The 21,255-nt window shown below is 39.9% G+C and overlaps 1 protein-coding gene and 1 pseudogene across 7 annotated transcripts in view; one reads left to right on the top strand and one right to left on the bottom strand.

The window, feature by feature from the left end:
• LDLRAD4 (low density lipoprotein receptor class A domain containing 4) overlaps positions 1–21,255 on the top strand; it is a 684,091-nt gene that overhangs the window by 77,272 nt on the left and 585,564 nt on the right. For 5 of the 7 annotated variants that reach the window (XM_053912662.1, XM_045187829.2, XM_045187830.2 and 2 more), the window contains exon 2: positions 17,733–17,820. The exons of the other annotated variants lie outside the window; for them this stretch is intronic. The gene's annotated coding sequence lies outside the window, so the exon portion shown is untranslated. The remainder of the gene's footprint in view (positions 1–17,732; positions 17,821–21,255) is intronic. 7 annotated transcript variants of the gene reach the window in all.
• LOC112322629 (chloride intracellular channel protein 1-like) overlaps positions 1–21,255 on the bottom strand; it is a 97,899-nt pseudogene that overhangs the window by 56,078 nt on the left and 20,566 nt on the right.

The raw sequence follows: 21,255 nt of genomic DNA, 5'->3' as shown, positions 1-21,255 counted from the left end.
AAAGAGGAAAAATAGGGACAACTGTAATAGCATAATCAATAAAATATACTTTAAAAAAAGAATGCTGGGCACTTTTGCTGTAGTTATTCTGTAGGTCAAGTTGCGGGTAGCATTTATCCATACCTCACCCTCCTCTTTGGACCCAGAAACACAAAAGGCCATTTTGCTATGCATAGTTAAATCATTCTGCTACCCGGTTATATTTTCATTAGTAGACCTCTGCCTCCTAGAGGGCAGGGCATGTGCTTTATTCTTTCTGCATAAAGCCTGGTGCCTCAGACTCAATACAGTTGTCTGCAGGAATAGTCTTGGAGATAAATGAATGCCACAAACTGAGGAAGGCACCAACCTCAGGGTTTTTCTTTTTCTTTTCTTTCTTGTGTGATACTTCTGGGTCCAGAGGTGGAAGGAATTCTGAGGGTCTCTGATGGCTGCCTTCTCCAGTTCTTGAATTCTACTGGGCATGACTGGGAATGAGTTATTCTTTAATTGGCCAAATGATCCTCTTAGATCAAAGAAAAGCTGCTGAAGTGGCATTTATATTGGGTTGGTAGCTGGCAATATCTTTTACGTGGAGGGAAGGGAGCCACTTTATAGGGAGCCCAGCCCTGAAGTCCTGGCTAGACTCCTGGTCACATCCCTGGAGCCCTGTTTCCACTCTACACCTTGGAGTTGCCTTCAGGGTGTTAGGTACAGTTTGATCAGAACCTCAAAGGGTGGCAAGTCACTGAGTTGGTGTAGAACTGAAGTGAACAGAATTCTGAGTAAGAGCTATACTAAAAGTTGTGATTTTTACCTTTCAATGAGAATGAAAACCTATGTTAACTGAAAGATAGATTCACTTTCACATGGAATCTTTTCCTATTATAACACTATTTCCAAAGTTCCACTTATGTCTTGGCTGTAATCAACAAGGTATCTGTGGCAAGGGGGAAGTTGGTAAAAATATCCTTAGACTGAAATTCTGAATATAAAGAAGACTTCTAAAATTGCAGAGCAGTCTTCAGTTATATCTGTATTTGCAAAATGTATTTTGACTTCAAAGGGCCAAATGATTAAATGTATTAGAAACATTTTTTACACAAGATTATGTAGAGTCATACACTTTTAAATTATCAGAGAAATGTTTGGTACTTTTGAAAACTCTTCTTCCAGTCACTAGAGTTGTGTGGGTATATTTCCTGTATGTAAACAGGCCTGCAGAATTAACTGTTACCATAAGACTGGGCTGTTACTTATTTTGAAACCAGCAGCACCAGTTCCACCTGTCACATGTTGTGGTGGGATTTGAGAAGAATCAGGGCAGTTTTATCAGGATTGTGAAGTTTTCCAGGAGGATAGCTTGTGCATGGTAATTCACTTTCTAAAAACCTGTGCAGTGTGCACCTGCTTGAGAGGAGCTGTCTGTTTTTGCTCAGCTCTAGCTCCTACTGCCATATGGCTTGAGATTAGCAAACCTCACTTCTGATGTAGTATGCATTTGTTCATTCTTGTCCTTTGCTTCCTGGAATGTTGAAGCCCATCCCAGGTACTGGGACCTCACTTGACTGGTATAGTGAAGACCACCCACCCACCCATAAGCATTTCCTGGGGCCCATGGTAACAGCTTGCCTTATAGTGAGAACTTACATAGATTTTGAGTCACTGTTTTATTCTGAGTTTTAATTTGAGTAATCACAGACCAGTGCATTCTTTCACAAAGCTTTTTGTATTTATGTACTTTTCAGTTTGTGTGTGGAGAAGTTTTCCTCTTAAGACCAAGTCCACGGTGTTGTACCAATTTCCTTTGTTTTCATTGTCACATGGGAGAATATTTTATATCTCTCTTGATGGACTGCAGACAGTGCTGACTCATTGCCTTTCCTCTCAGTCCATTCTTCTTCCTGTGCCTCAATTTCTTCTTTCACCCTCCTCTCCCCTTTGGCCCCCTTCTTCTTGCTTTCTTCTTTTGACTTGACCTTTCTTTCATATCCCCTTTCCTTCTTGCTCCAGGCAGCCATTGTAATTAGGAAGTTGGCCAATCATATTGTGTATTAAGGTCTTGTGGTTGTAATTCTTTTCCTTTTCACACTTATTCCAGTTATTTGAATTACCTAGGTGTTAGGATTCTGCCCAAGAGGGACTTAATTTCATCTGAGGACCTGAAAACATGGTGCTTATTGGTCTTTTTATGCATATTTGAATTTACTGTTGAAGACACCAAGGAAAGGTGATATTTTAATAAGTCAGTAGTTGTAAAGTGTTATGCTTTCAAAATTACTCTTCTAATACTTAGCAGCTGAAGCATACTGCACTCATAGCTTGATTTTCCCCTTAAGAGGCTTTGCTACACTAACGTCATTTCATGCTTTCCCCCTTTTTGCTTCCCTTTCTCTTACCTATGTCATTAATTTTAGATTGTACTGATTTCTTAAAGGCTAAAGTAATGCATACAGTAAAATCCTAAAATGTTTAGAAGCTATGCAGTATTCTATTGTAAACCTGTAAAAATTCTTAACAAAGTTAGTGGTTTGGAAGGATTTTCATGAGAACTCCTTCAGATAAAAGGTAATAAATTCCTTAAAATAACTAAACTTTGGCTTCTAACAAGTTCGTTGTTTGGCAGTGGGCATGTTTTAAATCCAGAACTCAAAGGAGGAAATGATTCTGAGACAATGTAGTGATTTAAAAAATAAAGACAATAAATTACCATTTGCATTATTTGCCAAAGATTGAAACCTTTTCTTTTAAGTTTTTATCCTACATTCAGGATAAATTGGACTATGTGAAGTACTAGAAGATTAGCTTTGTACTTTTTAAAAAATTGAAATTGTTTTTTTCAGAAGTGGAAGTTTGGCAGCAAGTATGGAAACTAGCAAATCAGTTTACAGTGTTCTGTGCAGTCTTCTTAGTAAAGTCTTATGGTAGATAAGTAAAAACTTAGTCAAGACTTATGGTAAAGTCTTCCCATAAAAATGATGAAAGACTGCATGACTTCACATAGATAGGCTGTACTAGTGGAGGTTTTGCTTTTTTCTGGGATTATTTTTACTCTTATTAATTCAGTAGCGTGTAGAATGGCATTTCCAGACTTTAGTTGGTTAATATTGGCCTCCAAATGTGTAGAATTTCAATTCCAGTAGTTACTTCTTGATGATCTCATGTAGAAAATGCTTTCTAAGAATGGTATAAAGTCACTATTCTTACAAAATAAGAAGAGTGAGGTAACCTCAGACAAGGGCCTTATCTCCAAAATATATAAAGAACTCACATGACTGCACTCCAGGAAGACAAACAACCCAATTAAAAAATGGGCAAAGGACTTGAACAGACACTTCTCCAAGGAAGACGTACAGAGGGCACAGAGACATATGAAAAGATGCTCAGCATCACTAGCCATCAGAGAGATGCAAATTAAAACCACAATGAGGTACCATCTCACACCAGTCAGAGTGGCCAACATAAACAAATCCACAAACAAATGTTGGAGAGTATGCGGAGAAAAGGGAACCCTAGTGCACTGTTGGTGGGAATGGAGACTGGTGAGGCCACTGTGGAAAACAGTATGGAATTTCCTCACAAAACTAAAAATGAAACTGCCCTTTGACCCAGCAATTCCGCTGCTGGGATTATACCCTAAGAACCCTGAAACACCAATCCAAAAGAACCTGTGAACCCCAATGTTCATAGCAGCGCAATTTACAATAGCCAAGTACTGGAAGCCACCTAAGTGCCCATCAGCAAATGAGTGGATCCAAAAACTATGGTATATTTACACAATGGAATTCTACGCAGCAGAGAGAAAGAAGGAGCTTATACCCTTTGCAACAGCATGGATGGAACTGGAGAGCATTATGCTAAGTGAAATAAGCCAGGCGGTGAGGGACAAATACCATATGATCTCACCCTTAACTGGAACATAATCAATAGAAGAAAAAAGCAAACAAAATACAACCAGAGACATTGAGGTTGGGAACAGTCTAGCAGTGGCCAGGGGGGAGTGGGGTGGGGACAGTGGGAAGAGGGGATTGCAGGAACTATTATAAAGGACACATGGACAAAATCAGGGGGGATGTTGGGGGTGGGGGAGGGAGGTGGGTTCAGCTGGGGTGGGGAGAGGGAAGGAGAGAAAAGGCATACAGCTGTAATTGAATAACAATAAAAATTTAAAAAAAATAAAAAGAAGCAATGACCATACTAAAAAAAAACAAAAACAAACCACACACAATAAAAACTATGACATAATATAAGCAATTGTCTATAAGTCTTTACAATCAGACATGTTCTAAACTTGACCCCTAATGAGGTACTCTAAATATGTATCTATTTTCATTTAAAATTACCAATTAAAATGGGAATATTTGGAGCGTATGTGTTTCTTTCAAATAAAATAGGGTAATGGACATTTTTTAAAATGATGATTTCACCATTAATATATGTTTTCCAGCCTGCTGGAGCCCTAATAAGCCCATTTGACAGGCACAGCTCATTTTCAGTGTATCCACGTTTGTAGTATATGAGTTACTTCCAAATAGATGTTCTCTTTTCATGCTTTGATGGATTATAGTTTCTACACTAGGCCTTGTCCTGTTTCTCAAGTTAGTTTCCTTTCTGAGTTATTTTACTCTTCACTTGGGTGCTGTCCTTTACTCCTCCCAGATGGCTCTTTCCATCATCACAACTGATGGGCTGCCATTGGCTGAAGCCCAGAGTAACATGCTTGTAGATATCACCTAAACAACTGCCTTCATAGAAGGTGCTCTCTGCCAAGGGATCTGCTCTGTATTTGAACACACATCATTGGTTGAGGGGGTATGTTAAAGACAGGATGCCTTGATCTGTAACCACCCAGGGCTGTGTTGCCCATTGTTGCTGGACTACCAACCACATAGGCATCCCCTTGGTAGCTTGGAAATGCAGACTCTTGGGGCTCACTGCAGATCTGCTGAATCTGAATCCTTCCTGCTTTAGAGTGCAAAACAGTGCTTATAAGTTTATGGCCACTTATAAGCTTATCAAAGCAGTGAAAGCCAAAGGCAAATATTTTTTAGCAGTAGAATGTGTTTTCATTAAATTACTTGAGAATACTGGATCCCAGACTTTATCCAAAAAGTTTATGCACAGATAGTGCAGATAGAGTGAGTTCTATTTAGCTGCATCAGAGAACAGTTAGCACCTTTCTGCTTTCTGGTTAGTCTACGAGTCTTTCAGGGAAGTGCTATGAAGAGAAGTCCTTCAGGACACCCTAGGGTCTCACTAGAGAGTAGAATTTGCTCTGTTCTACAGGCTAGAAGGATATGTGGGCAAAGAGGTGACAACTGATATTGTGCAGTTAATCATTCATTAATAGTTATTAATTAATTAAGTGCCCAGACCAGTGTTTTAGAACTGCAGATCACAACTCATTGGTGGTCGATGAAATCATCTTACTAGGTCACAACCAGCACTTAAAAGTGATCTGCAATAGAAGATAAGATAGAATATAGTTCACATATTAGTAAGGCTAAGATTGTTTTTAGAAACTTTAAAAAAGTTTTACACGTGATATGTATATGCATGTGGTCTCTCCAGAACGTATCCAGCCATGCAATATGAAAAATAGAGGCATTTATTGAAGAAAATACAAGATACCAGAAACATTGTACATAGGACAATGATGCCTCAGTCCCCTTCAAAGTAGGCATCTTGGGACCTCACACAGTTCTCCCAATTGCCATTGGCTGCTGCATCGTTATTTTCCTGAATATCATCGATGGTCTGAAATCTCTTCCCTTGCAAAGGTGACTTTAGTTTGGGGAAAAGCCAGAAGTCACAGGGTGCCAAATCTGGGCTGTAGGGGGGCTGAGTCACCTGGGTGATTTGATGTTTCACCAAAAAACTCTGCCCGAGATGTGATGCATGAGCATGGGTGGGCGTATTGTTATGATGAAGCTGCCATTCACCAGTTGCCCATAGCTCTGGCCTTCTGAATCATCTCAATAGTTTCTGCAGAGGAATATTCAAGCTTAATGCAAAATTTGAGGCAGATTCATTGCTCTACTCGCTCAGTCATTTTGAATATGATGGCCACACAGTACACATGCTCGCTCATTGGAGTCTGTTGGCCCCCACTGACTAGTACAGTGAAGTTGTCATTGTTCACTCATGCACATTCCAGTCCACTCTTCTCGGCTGCCTGGTTATATCAATGTTGCGCAAACTGTTCTTATAACATTGGCTGGACTTTAAATGGTTGGACCTCACAGTGCCATTGATAGATTTAAATAATTAGAATCCAATGAGGTATAGTCAAAACTAAAATGATTTTGAACTTAATTTGATTATTCACTGCTTATTTAGACAACTATAGGATCTTCTGTATCTTTGGCATTATTGTGGTAAATGTTCAGTATCTGTGTAAGTAAAGGAGTGAGAGGCATCCTTTGAGCTTATAGAATGCTGAGGTTTGGGGTGTGCTCTTGATTTCTTAGCTACCATTGAATATGACAAATCTAGTTTTTGCCTCTTCTCAACCTTCTTTCTGTCCCTGTGTCTTCAGCATTTGGCACTGGGCTTGGCATATTAGCATCTGGTAAATCCTTGTTGAATGAATACATGACTCTTTCAAGTGCTCCTCGTTTCTCTTGAGTAAAAGCCAAACACTTACAATTACCTACAAGCCTGTGGGATCTCTGTAGCCTGTCTGACGTCATCTCCTAATACTTTTGCCCTCATTCAATTAATCTGTCCAGCCATCCTGCTTCCTTGTTCCTGGATCTCTCCCTTGTTCCTCAAACACCCATGTATCCACTCTTTGCCTCCTTCTAGCCTTGGTTCAGATACTGCCTTCTCAGGGGGCTTTTTCTAGCACTGCTTCCCTTTACCCTGTACTCTTTGTCCTCTGCCCTGCTCTATTCTTGCCTGTCTGAACAGTACTTACCACTTCTGAGCAAACTACTTCATTTACCTGTTGAGTAGGTTTATTGTTTGTCCACCCTTATTTTGCTTGCTGATGTCTCCCCTGGAATTGTTCCTGGCACATAGTGGGCACTCATAACAACCTGTTAGTGGATTGCATGGTAGAATGAGTTTGAGTGTAGATTTCAATCTACTTTGGTTTCTTCTTTCCACCTTACATGACATGGTGACTTTTCTGGTTTCTTCCTGGCATTTAGCATTTGTTCCACCACCGTACTAGGGATTCAGCACTTAGAAATAGTTCTCCTAGAGTTTCTTACCGAAATGGAGAATTGGGCCTATATTTAATGTTAACTGTTGATAGAGGTCAATAAAATATTGATAAAATGTTTTTCTTTGGCTTATGAAAACCAATTTTGACATATTATAACATTTCATATTAAATTTTAGGTATTCATAGAAATAACAACTTAGATCCTTTTCATCTTCTGATAGTATGTGTCAAAAACTTGGGAAATCGTGGGTCTTCAAAAATATTGTTGCTTTGTCAGCTTGGGACTGAATCTGCTGTGACTCTTGAGAAGTGATGGCTGTGGCCTCCCACTGCACCAGTCTTTGGTTTTCAGGACTCTTGTCTGCCAATGCGATTCCACAGCATCCTTGTTCATCTCTACCTGTGGATTATTCATGGAAAAGACCAAAAAGGTCTGAAAGAAATTTGCTACTTGGTGAATGACTTGCTGCTGTTGACAGATAGTATACTAAAATCTGTATTTGAAGGTACTATTATGACAAAAATTTTCAAAGAAATTGAAAAGGAATTTCCAAGAACAAACCATTTTCATTTTTTGATACCTTGGCTATGTTTTATTTCTTATTATAACCATTTGTTTTTTCATTTTAGGTACATTTTTTATTGATTATGCTATTATAGTTGTCCCATTTTTTCTCCCCTTTATCCTCCCTCCATCCTGTACCCACCCTCCCACCAGCATTCCCCCCCTTAATTCATGTCCATGGGTCATACCTATACATTCTTTGGCTTCTCCATTTCCTCTTCTATTCTTAACCTCCCCCTGTCTATTTTGTACCTACCAATTATGCTCCTTATTCCCTGTACATTTCTCCCCCATTCTCCCCCGTCCCCTTCCCCACTGATAACCCTCCATGTGATCTCCATTTCTGTGATTCTGTTCCTGTTCTAGTTGTTTGCTTAGTGTTTGTTTTTGTTTTCTAGGTTCGGTTGTTGACAGTTGTAAGTTTGTTGTCATTTTACTGTTCGTAGTTTTGATCATCTTCTTTTTCTTAGATAAGCCCTTTAACATTTCATGTAATAAGGGCTTGGTGATGATGAACTCCTTTAACTTTGCCTTATCTGGGAGGCACTTTATCTGCCCTTCCATTCTAAATGACAGCTTTCCTGGATAGAGTAATCTTGGATGTAGGTCCTTGCCTTTCATGACTTTGAATACTTCTTGCCAGCCCCTTCTTGCCTGCAAGGTTTCTTTTGAGAAAACAACTGATAGTTTCATGGGAACATTTTGTAGGTAACTGTCTCCTGTTCTCTTGTTGCTTTTAAGATTCTCTCCTTATCTTTCATCTTGGGTAATGTAATTATGATGTGTCTTGTTGTGTTCCTCCTTGGGTCCAATTTCTTTGGGACTCTCAGAGCTTCCTGGACTTCCTGGAAGTCTATTTCCTTCACCAGAATGGGGAAGTTTCCTTCATTTTTTAAAAATAAGTTTTCAATTTCTTGCTCTTTCTCTTCTCCTTCTGGCACTTCTATGATTCAGATGTTGGAACGTTTAAATTTGTCTCTGAGTTTCCTAAGCCTGTCCTCAGTTTTTGAATTCTTATTTCTTCATTCTTTTCTGGTTGAATGTTTCTTTCTTCCTTCTGTTCCAAATCATTGACTTGAGTCCCAGTTTCCTTCTCTTCACTGTTGGTCCTTTGTATTTTTCTTTATTTCACTTTGCTTAGCCTTCACTTCCTCTTCTCAATCATTTCTCATGTACTCAATCATTTCTGTTGGCATCCTGATTACCAGTGTTTTGAACTCTGCATCTGAAAGGTTGACTGTCTCCTTGACGCTTAGTTGGTTTTTGGAGTTTTGGTCTGTTCTTTCATTTGGGCCATATTTCTTTGTCTGGGTGCACCTGCTACATTGTAAGGGATAGAGCCTTAAGTATTAGCTGGAGTGGGGCAACCCACTTCCCTGCATTGTGGCTCTGTATGTGAGGGAGGGGTCAGAGAGAAAACAATGCCACATGTTCAGCTCTCGTTCTGCTTTCAGTCACTTCCCCTGCTACCCACAAGCAAATTGGGCCCTTCTGTTGCTGATTCTTGGTTGGGTGTGCTATGTACGTTCTGGACCCCATGGGTCTCTCTAGCAAACTCTCCTGTGAGTCTGGGAGTTTCTCACACCACTACAAGCCACACAGGTTTGTACAGCCAGAGGTTTTGACTTTAGTTTCCTGCACTGGAAACCTTGATTTTGCAGTCTGTCTCCCTCCCCAGTTGATCCTCCTGGCTTATCTACATGCGAATTTGGGATCTCCAAGTCTGCCAGCTGCTGCCTTGCCGTGGGCCCTCTTCCTGCTCCAACCATTTCTGTCTCTCCTATCAGTCTGGATGAATGTTTCTTCTTTAACTCCTTGGTTGCCAGACTTCCACACAGTTCGATTTTCTGGTAGTTCTGGTTGTTTTTTTGTTTTTAAATTTTTCGTTGTCCTTCTTTTGGTTTGCAAGGAAGCAAAGAGTATCTACCTATGCCTCTATCTAGGTCCGAGGTTATAACCATTTGTTTTTATTGCTGTGTGGCTCTGCTTGTAAGATTTGAACCCTTTCAAATCCTAGCTTTGTCAGCATGGATGGACCTGGAGTACATTATGCTAAGTGAAGTAAGCCAGTCAGAGGAAGACAACTACCATATGATTTCTCTCATATGTGGAATGTAATGAACAAACTGAACTTAGAAGCAAAATAGCGACAGACTCATAGAAAGAGAGGAGGCTGACAGCTCTGGAGGGGATTGGATGGTTGAAGGGATAGAGCAAAAAAAGAAAAAGAGAAAGAACTCATGAACATGGAAAACAGTGTGGTGATTGGAGGGTGGGGTGGGCAGAGGTAGAAGAGGGTATGGGGTATAAAATGGTGATGGAAAAATACAATAAAATTAAAAAAAAACATCCTAGATTTGTCTCTTAATAGCTGTGTGACTCTAGATAAGTTACCTAAATTTTCTCAACTCTGGATTTCTCATCTGTCAACTGAGAATACTAATAACGTCCATACAAGGTTGCTGTGATGGTTAAGTGAGATAATATACATCAAGTGCCAAGCTGGACAGTGAGCAAATATTAAATGAATATTGGCTTTATTTTTATTATTATTACCTAGAAATGAATGACCAAATTGCCTGAGTAACTTTATTGGTTTGATTTCTTCTCATCAAAATTAATTAAGTGTCCAAACAGGAGGTCAAAATGACCAGAGAACAGATACTTGTGCCAGAGCTGAGAATCCTAGATGTGTACGCCTGTTTCTTAGAGCAAACCTGCCTTGTTCTTTGATCATGACATCGAAGCCCCAAGGCCAAGTGCTGTGTGGTAGGAATGCCGGTCATTATGATGCCAGTGGCAAATGCTCTGTCTTACAAGGTAGGCCCTGTCATAAGTGGCTGCCAATGGCAGAGCAAGTTTCATGGTGGAGGGGATAAGAACCATATCTTTGCCCCTTGGAACTTGACACACCTGTATGACTAGGTCAAGACCCTTCACTTCTGAACCCCTTGATTTCTTCCTCACTCACACAAAGGGATGGTGCTTGAGCTGTTCTGAGTGTGAGAGGTTGTAAGATGTGAAAGGTAGGCATTTGCCTCGAGTTTTCCCCTGAGGCTATTATTGTGAGGAATGCCAGATATGGATATATATCTATATATCTATGTATCTATATATCCATATATATCTCCATATATATACATATCCATATATATATGTGTGTGTGTATATATATATCCATATATATATATATATATGATTGGGGGGATGCAGGGAAGGGAGTAGATTATATAAAAAATTGAGAAAATATGAGACCTGCCCTCATAATATATGAGATCTATGCACAAGGGTTGATATTCTCATGGGAGAGACCTGGGAATGTGCAGCAGAACCTAAGGAACACTGCGGAAACTGAGTGAGAAGTGGTGCAGAGGATGGGGTAACCCAGGAGGACTTTTGGGAGTACGTACTAATGGAATTAGTCAACTGTATCAGCAGTCAGTTTTCTCTGAACAGAAGCAAAACTGCTCTTTATATCATTTGACTATATTAATATTTACAATAAAATATTCGGTTGGCCAAAAAGTCCATATGTTTTTTTTTTGTAAAAAGTCACATTTTTTGTTTTCACTAGTAACTTTTATTGATTTGAATATTTTGAGTATGTCAGCTATCTCCCATGTGGTATAACATTGATTGTTTTCAATTTATGTCTCAATTTGATTGCTATCAACTTCAACTGGTCTACCCAACAATGGAGTATCATCCAGTGAGAAATCTCCAGCATGAAACTTTGCAAACCACTTTTGACACACTCGATAAGTCACAGCACCTTATCTGTACACTGTACAATCTTTCTTTGCATTTCACATGCATTTTTACCTTTCTTGAAATAATAAAGCATAATATGCTGACGATGTTGCATGTATTCTTCCATCTTCCATATTAAAATGGCACAAAAATTCACCAATTTTGATAAGTTTTTTTTTAAATGCATGCTGATATGAGAGCTGTCACAAGATTTGTTACAGCAGTTTGTTAGGTTCAACCAGCATATCAACAGTTTGTTAGATTCCTCTAATCTAACAAAATTGTTTCGAATGAATTTAAAGACAAATAAATGCTACTAGAGCCATCTTATAGAAAAAAATAAACTTTTTGGCCAACCCAATACTAAGGCCCCTATTGACTCTTACTTTCTGTCATGCCCTGCAAGATAGATAACCTTATCTTCATTTGTTAGCTTCTAAGTTCAGAGTTGATGTGATTTGCTTAGGGCCATGTAGGCAGTAAGTAGGGGATCTGGATTTGAACTCTTGGCAGGTTGTGTTGTGTCTGTACATCTTCCAATGGCTCCGTCTATGTGCTTCATTAACTTCCTGCCACAGTGACTGAGTATTTGTTTCCCATTTTGGCTCCTAACAGATGTGTGCTAGTATGCTTTAAAGAGTATAATTTGACCTTGAGAACTCCTTCCAGAGCACCTGGGAAATGAGACAGTACTGATTGCTTAAGGAGCAAAAAAGGATCTTAATGTCTTCCAATAACTGTCATGTTTTTTATCCTTTTCAAGTACTTTGTCATCTTTTGTGAAGGTGTCAGTCATGGCTTTTTTCCCTTGAGTTAGGAAATATCTAGGAAACCATTCATTTCTGGATATCAATATCACTTAAAAAAATCATCCCCCTTTTTTTCCCTTAAGGTGCTCTTTCTAGCTTTGTTAAAAACTCTCCCTGCCCCACCCTTCCTGCTTATGGTATGAAACATTTGCTTCTCCCCCTGAGGCAACCCATCTTAACATTTTTTCACACCCCCTCAGCATGTGTGTTTGTGTGCACATGTGCACCGTGCACATGTGTGTGCTGTGCACAGGCTCCTTGGAGTTTCTGGAAGCCCCTGGGCCTTGGGCCACCATGACGGCTGTGGTGTTGCCTCCCACCACAGTGTTGTCAGACGGCGGCCTTGTCCTCGTTTCCTCATAGGTGGTTCTGGCCTTTATTCAGCTTAGAAGATGGAACTTAGGTACTTTGCATCTGAAGAACTCAAGCAAACCAGCAAGGAAGATAGAAAACCTGTCTGTTGTTTAGCTTTAGGCAGATGGACTGTTTTTGCTTTGACTGAAAGAGTTGAAGGGCAAGGCAAGATGTGAAGGGCCCAGGCATGGGGACTTTGAAAATCTGTTGACCACCCTGCTGTCCTGTCAGTTCAGAAACTGTTTCTACCCTGCACTGGCTGAGAGGAGGTGTGTGGAGGAGTCCATCTGGGCTAGCTTCATCTATTTGATGCACCCCCTTAGGGGTTTTGGGGGATAAAGTCTTCGAAGAGGCTGATCCCTTTAGCCGTACCCCAGAAAAGCCCCCTTGGTCGGTCCCTGTACTCTTGAAGAGATGATTTACAGGTGTAGCCACTGTCATGCCTTATTTTTTCCCAGGAAACAGAATACATCTGCTTTGAAGAGGTCCTTCATTTCTATTTTGGGAACAGAAAACTCTGCTAAAAGTAAGCCAGACAGCTGACAGACGGCTTCTGGCTTCAGGATCCCTCTCCTTCCTCTGGGCTGGCTTAGTGTCTGTTGGGGGTTGTGCAAAGTTGCCCTCTCTGTGTGTTTTCCTCGATTTTGAAAGGCACACCAATGAAATGGTTTCTTATGTTCTGTTAAGAAACAATTTATCAAGCCCTTGTCTGTGGCCTGATGGCTGGACCCTGCGTGATGCTGGTGCTCTGCAGGGAGGCTGCTGGCAGTACTTCTTGGGGGCCCCTCAGGCCACTCTCAGCTAGTGAGAAAGCAGATTCTTGTGCTGAGTATCTTGGGCCACAAAGACACACCTGTGGTCAGTATTTCTTGGCATTATTTTACTCTGAAATAATTCAGCTCCATGAGAGAAAGATAACAAAACAAAAACTGTGGCATTTATGGGTTGAATAAATGCACACGTGCATTTAGTGTCTTGAAAATGTACCTGATGCAAAAATCCATGGATTTTACTGCATTTGGGTCCATTCTTAAGGAACGTCTCAATAGTTCTGAAAAATGTCATAAAGCAAAAATAGTTCTGGAAGGAGACATCTGTTTTCTCTTTTCATTAATCTCTCTCTGTAACACTAAAGTACATTACCTACTATTTTGTGTTATTCCCTATCCCAGTTTATAATTTCCATGAAATGGGTCTCTCTTCCTGTCTCCAGGGGTCATTGTGTTTTAAATGACTCAACTTCACAGGACCCAGTTACCACCTGGAGCCTGTACTGTTTCAGAGAAAGGAGGGAAGCATGTGGCCATGTTTCTCTCTTAACCTTTGTCCAGAACAAATGCTCTCCTTTACCTTAAAGAGAAAATGAGAATGTTGTGAAGAATAAATGTGCCTCACTTGCCTTGTGATATTTCAGTCTTCTGCCATTCATGTATTCCCTTCCATTTAAGGACCAAGGTAGTTCCTTGCTATGTGTTACTTTTGAGGAACACACACACTTTGGCTCTTGCTCTGCTTCTCACCAGTTAGTTTATGGTTCCCAAACTGCATCCGCTGAACATGAACATCTCCATTGAGGAGATGGTTTGGGGTTAGTGAGATCATCAGCCCCACAGAACTGTATTTTATCACTTTGGAAAACCATGAGTAGATTCTTCAAGTGCTTCGAGCAGCAGGGTATATAGTATGTTTAAGAGGAACTCTGCCAGCACCTTTGAGCTCCTGTCCTTATTAATTCTCTTCAGTGTCTGTTTCTGTCAAGTGAACCATTCTTCTGAAAGCTTAATTTCCTTTGTGGGGCATAACATTGATACTCAGTCTTCTTTTTTCGAAGCACTGGACTTTGTGTTGAGCTGTGTTTTGTGAGATTATGGGAAAGGCATGCACTTATTAGAACTGAGGGGGAAGGGAACTGGGTAGGGTCTATCATCTGGGCCTGTTTCTTCCTCTGCATGGGGAGGGATATCAGTGACCCCTCCAGTTACTTGCTGTGGGTCACTGGCTATTTTCACACATAGTACTAGCTCAAGAGAGTGAAAACTATGCTAAGAAGAAGAGGTAAGTTCATTGAAATTCTCTGCCTCACATGTCGTGGAACTGGTGTTTTTAGTTGTTCTTGGCATAAGTGTGAGAGCTGCTGCCTGAGAGACTGAGCACCAGGGGATGGATAAACCTTGGAGATAATGTTCAGGTTTACTGAGTGATTTATGAGGGAGTAGGAATATGTAGTAACATCCTGAATATAGGTTTTAGGAGAGCATGATAGGTTTCTGGAATGAATGAAATTTTCATTTTGTATTCTCTTAAGTAATTTTATTGATTTGAATATTTTAAAATATCCCTTTTAGTAAACCAGGTCTTTCAAAAATCTAAATAAAATAAATACAGCTTGAGTCACAATCTTCTTTGTAATAAAAAACAATAATTTATCTCTTAAGAATAGCAGAAACAATATATTTATGCATTTAATTTTTATTTTACATAGACTAAATTAAATCTTACTTAAAAGAATTAAGATTCATCAGTTTAAAAATTAAAAAAATCTTAAAGAACTTTTGAAATAGGTTTTCAGAAAGTTGGACTAGCATTTTGTTTTAGAATTAGAGCTGGGTTATTTGACCTGTATAGGTTTTTTCATTTTGATTGAGAATGCATTATTGTTATGAGTGGAAAATAAAGATGAAGTCACAAATTCTTACTTAAAAATTCCTTAGGGAATTTTTTGTTTTTAACTTTCAACTGTTAGATAGCTAAATGCCAGAGAAGCGACAAGGATTTTTGGCAAAAAAACTACTGAGCAACATTTCTAAGCACTGACTTAGGTTCATAGGTAAAATGAAATAACCAGTAGTAAAAAATTGTGTATCCATTATTTGGGGGTAGAGCATGAGGATAAGTGTCTTCCATCTATTTTGAGATTAATTTTGAGGTTCTAAGCTCTGTCTGAATGCTTGTATGAATTCCATTGCTTTGGCTTTATCGACAAATCATAACTTTTAATTTTGCTTATTTAAAAAAATGTTAAGAGCCTCCAGTGTGCCACATACTCTGTAAAATTTTGGGGATGCTAGGGTAATGATGGTGTGGTTCTTGCCCACAAGTTGCTCATAGTCAAGTAGGCTGAATGAATTTTCACTTATGGATGGATGAGGGGGGGAGGGCTGTTCTTATGTACAATTATACATGCATTTAATACATATATATTTTGTATATCCCCATATTTAATTAATTACTGAATTAAATTTGTTTTCTATTGCTGCATAACAAAATACCATACACTTACTAGCTTAAACCAACACCTGTGTATTATCTCAGTTTCCATGAGTCAAGAGTCTGGGCATGGATTAGCTAGTTCTCAGCTCTGGATCTCAGAAGGCTGCAATCAATGGGTTCACCCAGCTGTGTTCTCATCTGGAGGTGTGAATGGGGAATTATCCACTTCTAAGCTCATTCAAGTTGTTAGCAAAATTTTCTTGTAGCTATAGTACTGATGTCCCATAGGCTATCAGCTCTCAGATCTCAGAGACCCCTGCAGTTGCTTGCTGTGTGGCTCCTCACAAGCCCTGTCATGACATGGCAGCTCACTTGTTTAAAGCCAAAAGTGAGTTTCTCACTCTCTAGTCTATGGAGATGGAATCTTATATAGCATAACCTGATCAAGGGAGTGACATCTCATTACATTTGCCATACTTCGTTGGTTCTAAGTAGGTCGCAGATTCTTCCTGCACTCAAGTGTAGGGGGTTATACAAAGGAGTGGTCTATTGGGGGGTCACCTTTGAATTCTGCCCACCACAGTATCTTTCTGGTTATTCCACTGACCTCTGTTCCCAAGAAATCCGAGCATTCAAATCCTAGGAAGATTGATGAGAGCACTCCCAGTTGAAGAATAAAATCGATCATCTGGAAAAGCAGAAGTGGATTGTTTTCTTCTCTCAGGAGGTAGAAAACAGGAAGAGAAAGTAATGTCTATAGGTTTACAATATTGATTGGAAGGAATTACATACAAATAGCGAGGTGTTTGGCTCATGTGTTCTGGTGGACCTCCACAGGAATCTCACAGTATCCTCTGGCTAGACAGTCATTTTTAAAATCTGGGTGTTGTAGCATTGGCTGATCACTCAGGAGTGACATATGGCAGAAACACGCTTTGAGGGACAAGTCTCCTGGAGAGTACACTGCAGCACACAAGCTAGACAGATGGAGGCTTATTCAACCTTGGACAGCAGTGTAATCCTACCCATTGGCAGGCTGGGAGCTGAGAGGTGCTTCTGGTATCTGAAGCAGAGCTAGCTAACTGAGTTTACCTGAAACTACTTTGTAAGGCATAAGGTGGTCACCTGATGTGACCTGGAATGGCTTGATGCATAGAGTGTACTCATCAAGTTGGGATGAGGATGCAGGTAACAGATTGTGTGACCTGGAAGTGGACAAAGTCTAGAGCACTAAATGGAGAACATTCTACCAACAGAGTAGAGGGTAGGTGTAAATATAGCCTCTGTAGACAGAATCACACATGTTATCACCTCAGCTAGATCTTCATTAAGTAGGGGTCAATGTTCCTCTCACAACATTAAACATGTATTTCATGGGAGGAAAAAACTGTGGCTGGGCCTGCCTCCCCTTACAGTTAAGGATTGGTGGATCTGTGTGGTCACCAGATAATTTGGATTAAGAAAGGAAATGGTCTTTTCACAGCCTTACTAGCATGTTTATGATTTAAAAAAACCCTTGAAATCTGATAAGGACATTGTCCATTATTTGTCTGTGGCCCCTCAGTGAAGAAAAACCCTGTGTGTTTGAAGAAACAAGTGTGGATCCTTTGACCGGAAGATAAGAACTCGGTGCCCCTGAGGCTGCTCAAGAGCTGATAGGGAGATTTTGTCCCCAGTTCAGTCATACCCCTTACCCCAGATTTTTTACTCTTAATTCCCTCTTCCTTTTCTTTATTATTTGATGCTTATTTTTGTATTTTTATTTGATTCATTTTTGTATTTGTACTTTTAATTGCAACAGTCCTCAAATATTTCTTGGAACTTGGGGAAGGGGATGGTGTGCTAAGTGAAACCAATAAATGGTTCACTGAAATTCTTTATTTTTTCTTTTTAGCAGTTCAAGCTCTACATTTGTAACATCAAACTGCTGTCTCTTATAAGACCATTTCAAGAACTGACATCAGTTTTCATATAGCTTAGAGGTGAGTAGAACTTAAGGCTCTTCTTTTTGATAATGTTTGTGAAGTAGAGCTTGTCACAGCACTAACCATTCTAGATGCTGTTCTTCTCAAGAAAGTTGTACCAAGTTCCAGATATAAAAACTACTAATTTGATTTTTCTGATAGGATGAAAGTTGCATTGTATCAGGTTAAATATGACTTTTTTGCTTAATAAATGAGTATATTCACAGTGGGCCGTGAACATATATAAAATAAATGTTTCTACATTTACTAAAATACCTGAAGAAAAATAGTTTTACTATTCAACTATAAAATTGCTGAGCCTGAGCACTTAATGCTCAGATACTTAAAAACATTTAAGATCAGTGAGAAAGGGATTCTTTATTTCTCATTCTAAATTCTTTGTTTTGCTTGGTTTCTTACTTCATAAAATGGAAGTAGTAATGTGGTTGCCATAAGAAATAAATGAGTCACAAAGCTTAATACAGCACTTGGCACATAGCACACACTAAATACACGTCAGTTCCTTTCTCTCCCTCAGCTGTAGTGCCAGCAGGTGAGCAAGCAGGTTTTTCTTTGTATTGGTAGCACGTGTGGTCTGTACCATGAATTGGGGTTTGACCTCCTAATTTGTTGCATTTGGTTTTAGGTTTATGTGCCTGTGTGTTTCTTTTTGGAGGGTAGGATATAAGTGGCCTTGCCTTGGGGTTTCTGGAAGTAGAAGCTTAGATGACACCTATGACTTTTGGTTATCTCTGGACATCCTCAGACTTGAAACCTGAATTGGAGCCAGCCACAGTGGGGGATAGTCAGTGAAGGTGCCGGCTGGGTGCCAGGAGCAACATGCTCTGCCTCAGTCTACCCACCACCTGCTTGTCATCTGAGGTGGGCCTCATCACTTCTTTGTGCCTCTGTTTTGTCATCTCTTAAATGATTTTAGTGATTCCTGTTCTGCTCAATGGCCCAGCTGTGGGGAGCATCAGATGAAATATATGAGTCTTCAGGAAAGTAAGAAAGTCTATAAAATAGAAGGTGCAACTTTTTCCTAAATTTTTAATGTGCCAGGTGTAACTCATTGTTTGTGCTAAATCCCTTAGTAGAATGTAAGCTTTGTAAGGTTAAGAATTGCCCCCCTCCCTCCCACTTAATTTTTTTTCCCCTAGGGCCAAAACACTTCCTGGTAGATAGGAGAAGTTCAATAAAACTTCTGTCCAGTGAAATGAAGCAATGAAGATCCCTCCTGTAGGCTCATTTAGCCTTTTTATTTATGGTTGCTGTTGGAAATGCATGAGGCAATTGGAGAATCAGGAGTGATTTAATGTGCTTCCCCATTCTGCACACAGAAACTTGAATTTAAATGGACTTTTCACAATCTAGAACCTTCCTAAAGTCGTAGGTGCTAAGAAACACACAGTATGTAACAAAGCACACTCTGAGTCAGTGTTGGGTGCAATTCCTCTGTATTGCCGAGTGTATACAGTTCATGTGTTTCTTTGCTGAGTGGATTTCACTATCAGATATCTGCAAACTTGGAGCCCATTCAATGGGCTCTCACAGGGTGGATGGTCAGCTTTCACAGGGAGCACTTCAGGCTGTGTGCCTCAGGCATGTTTAGTGACCAATGAAACATGCTTCTCATTCATGTGATTCTTTATTACTTGACAGGACAGCATGATGTCTGAGAATTCCTTATCTTCCCTGACTTGGTGAATGTTGATGAGTTGGGCTATTTTTCTTCCATAATTTGGCACACCCACCACCAGCTTAAAGTGGAGGTGACAGCTCATCTTTAACAGGGCTGAAGAGAGTATGGGCTGGTTTAGTCTCTCCTTTGTCATCTCAGAGGCAGTCCTCTTTGACTTTACCCACCAAAAACTAAAACTGTCTTTAAGTAAAGTTTTTCTGAGTAATTAAATACACTGCTGGACTATGCCCATAAGGACTGTACAGCTTGATTTACAAAATTTCAGCAAAAGTAGAAATAATTCTTGGAAAGTACGTTAAGTTCCTGGTTCCCTCCCATATATGTGGTTATGGCCTTCTGTTAGGTATTTTAAGCAACTTTCAAAATTGGTAATGGAAAATTTATTCTTAACTACTTTGCTGTATATGAGTTTTAGATACAAAGCTACATTGGTCCTTCTGAACATGAGAGCAGTTAAAGAAGAGATCCCTGCCTGTGGAACTGCATGTCACTATGTGCATCTCAGGTCATTTTAAAGCTCATACTTGGATTCTGAGATCCAAATAAAGTTGTAAGAACTTTAGCACATCTAAAATAGGTTCTTAGAGCTGGCTATCCTGGAATTTATATTTGCTCCGTTACTTGTAAAGTCCTGTGCCTTAGAGTTCACAGCTGGACTAGCAGACGTTCCTAAGTGCTGATAAAATGGACAGGTAGCACTACTACTCTGCTATGTTTGCTTGGCTGGGAAGGCCCAATGAGGTCTAGATTTTTGCATTAACTTCAGAATGTGCCTATCTTACTGTACAGTGGATTGTTTTGGAGTTGGTTTTAAAATGGGGCTGGGTCCCCATGTTTAGGTTGTTATTACATGTATTTTAAAATTTTGACCTTGATAAATCTGAAGACAGATTTTTTGCCATTTTTGCCTTTTTGCCATGTCACATTTGTAAGATTTAGTCAGAAACATGCCTTAGCCTCAAATTCTGTCATTGCCACTTTTATTCACTTTGTTATGCTGGTAAGTCCTAACCCTCTGTGAGTCTCAGCTTTTCTCATATTTAAATGGGATAATATTTATCCTGTGGAATTCTTGTGGAGGTGCCTAATTCAGCATTTGATGCCCAGGAGGAGCTCAATAAAATGTTAGTTACCCTTTCCCATTCAAATGCTGATCCTGTCAGCACATCCAAGGGCGATGTGCTGACAGGATCAGAGGAAGAGAGAGTAGAGGCACGGATCTCTTGGTCCTCTTTCAGGACCAAGGAGGTCTGCTGAGGAATTTTATGAGGCATCTTGCTGGAGCCAGGTGTAGTGGAGTGCTGGCGCTGGTCATTCAACTGAGCACCAAGCTGCAGGAATGTACGTGAGTAAGTCATTTGAGCTTTCACACCATTTCCTATCCTCATGAGAGAATGAAACCTCAATCTTAGATCTGGTTGGCTCTCAACACAGATAAGAAAGGTTTAGGTGGGGGAAATCCCACCTCTCTGTTGGTTTTCATCAAGGTCCTCACGGGATTTGAAGTGGATGATGAAGACCAGGGAGCCATTTGAAAGTCTTTCAGCATAAGACTTGCGGTCCCAGTAGGGAGATGCTCCAGCAATTAAAAGATAAACATATATATATATAGACAGTGCATCCCTAACCTGGGCTTCCTGTACTTGCATCACATTTACACTTTCAAGGTAAATCAAAGAGGATCAGTAGTGCTGGGAGAAGCATTACCTTTGAGTGTAGGTCCCTAATCTCTATACTGGTAAATAATGTAA

The sequence above is a fragment of the Desmodus rotundus genome, chromosome 10 (assembly GCF_022682495.2).
Source record: "Desmodus rotundus isolate HL8 chromosome 10, HLdesRot8A.1, whole genome shotgun sequence".
Lineage (NCBI taxonomy): Eukaryota > Metazoa > Chordata > Mammalia > Chiroptera > Phyllostomidae > Desmodus > Desmodus rotundus.
This window is presented reverse-complemented; position numbering and strand designations above follow the sequence as displayed.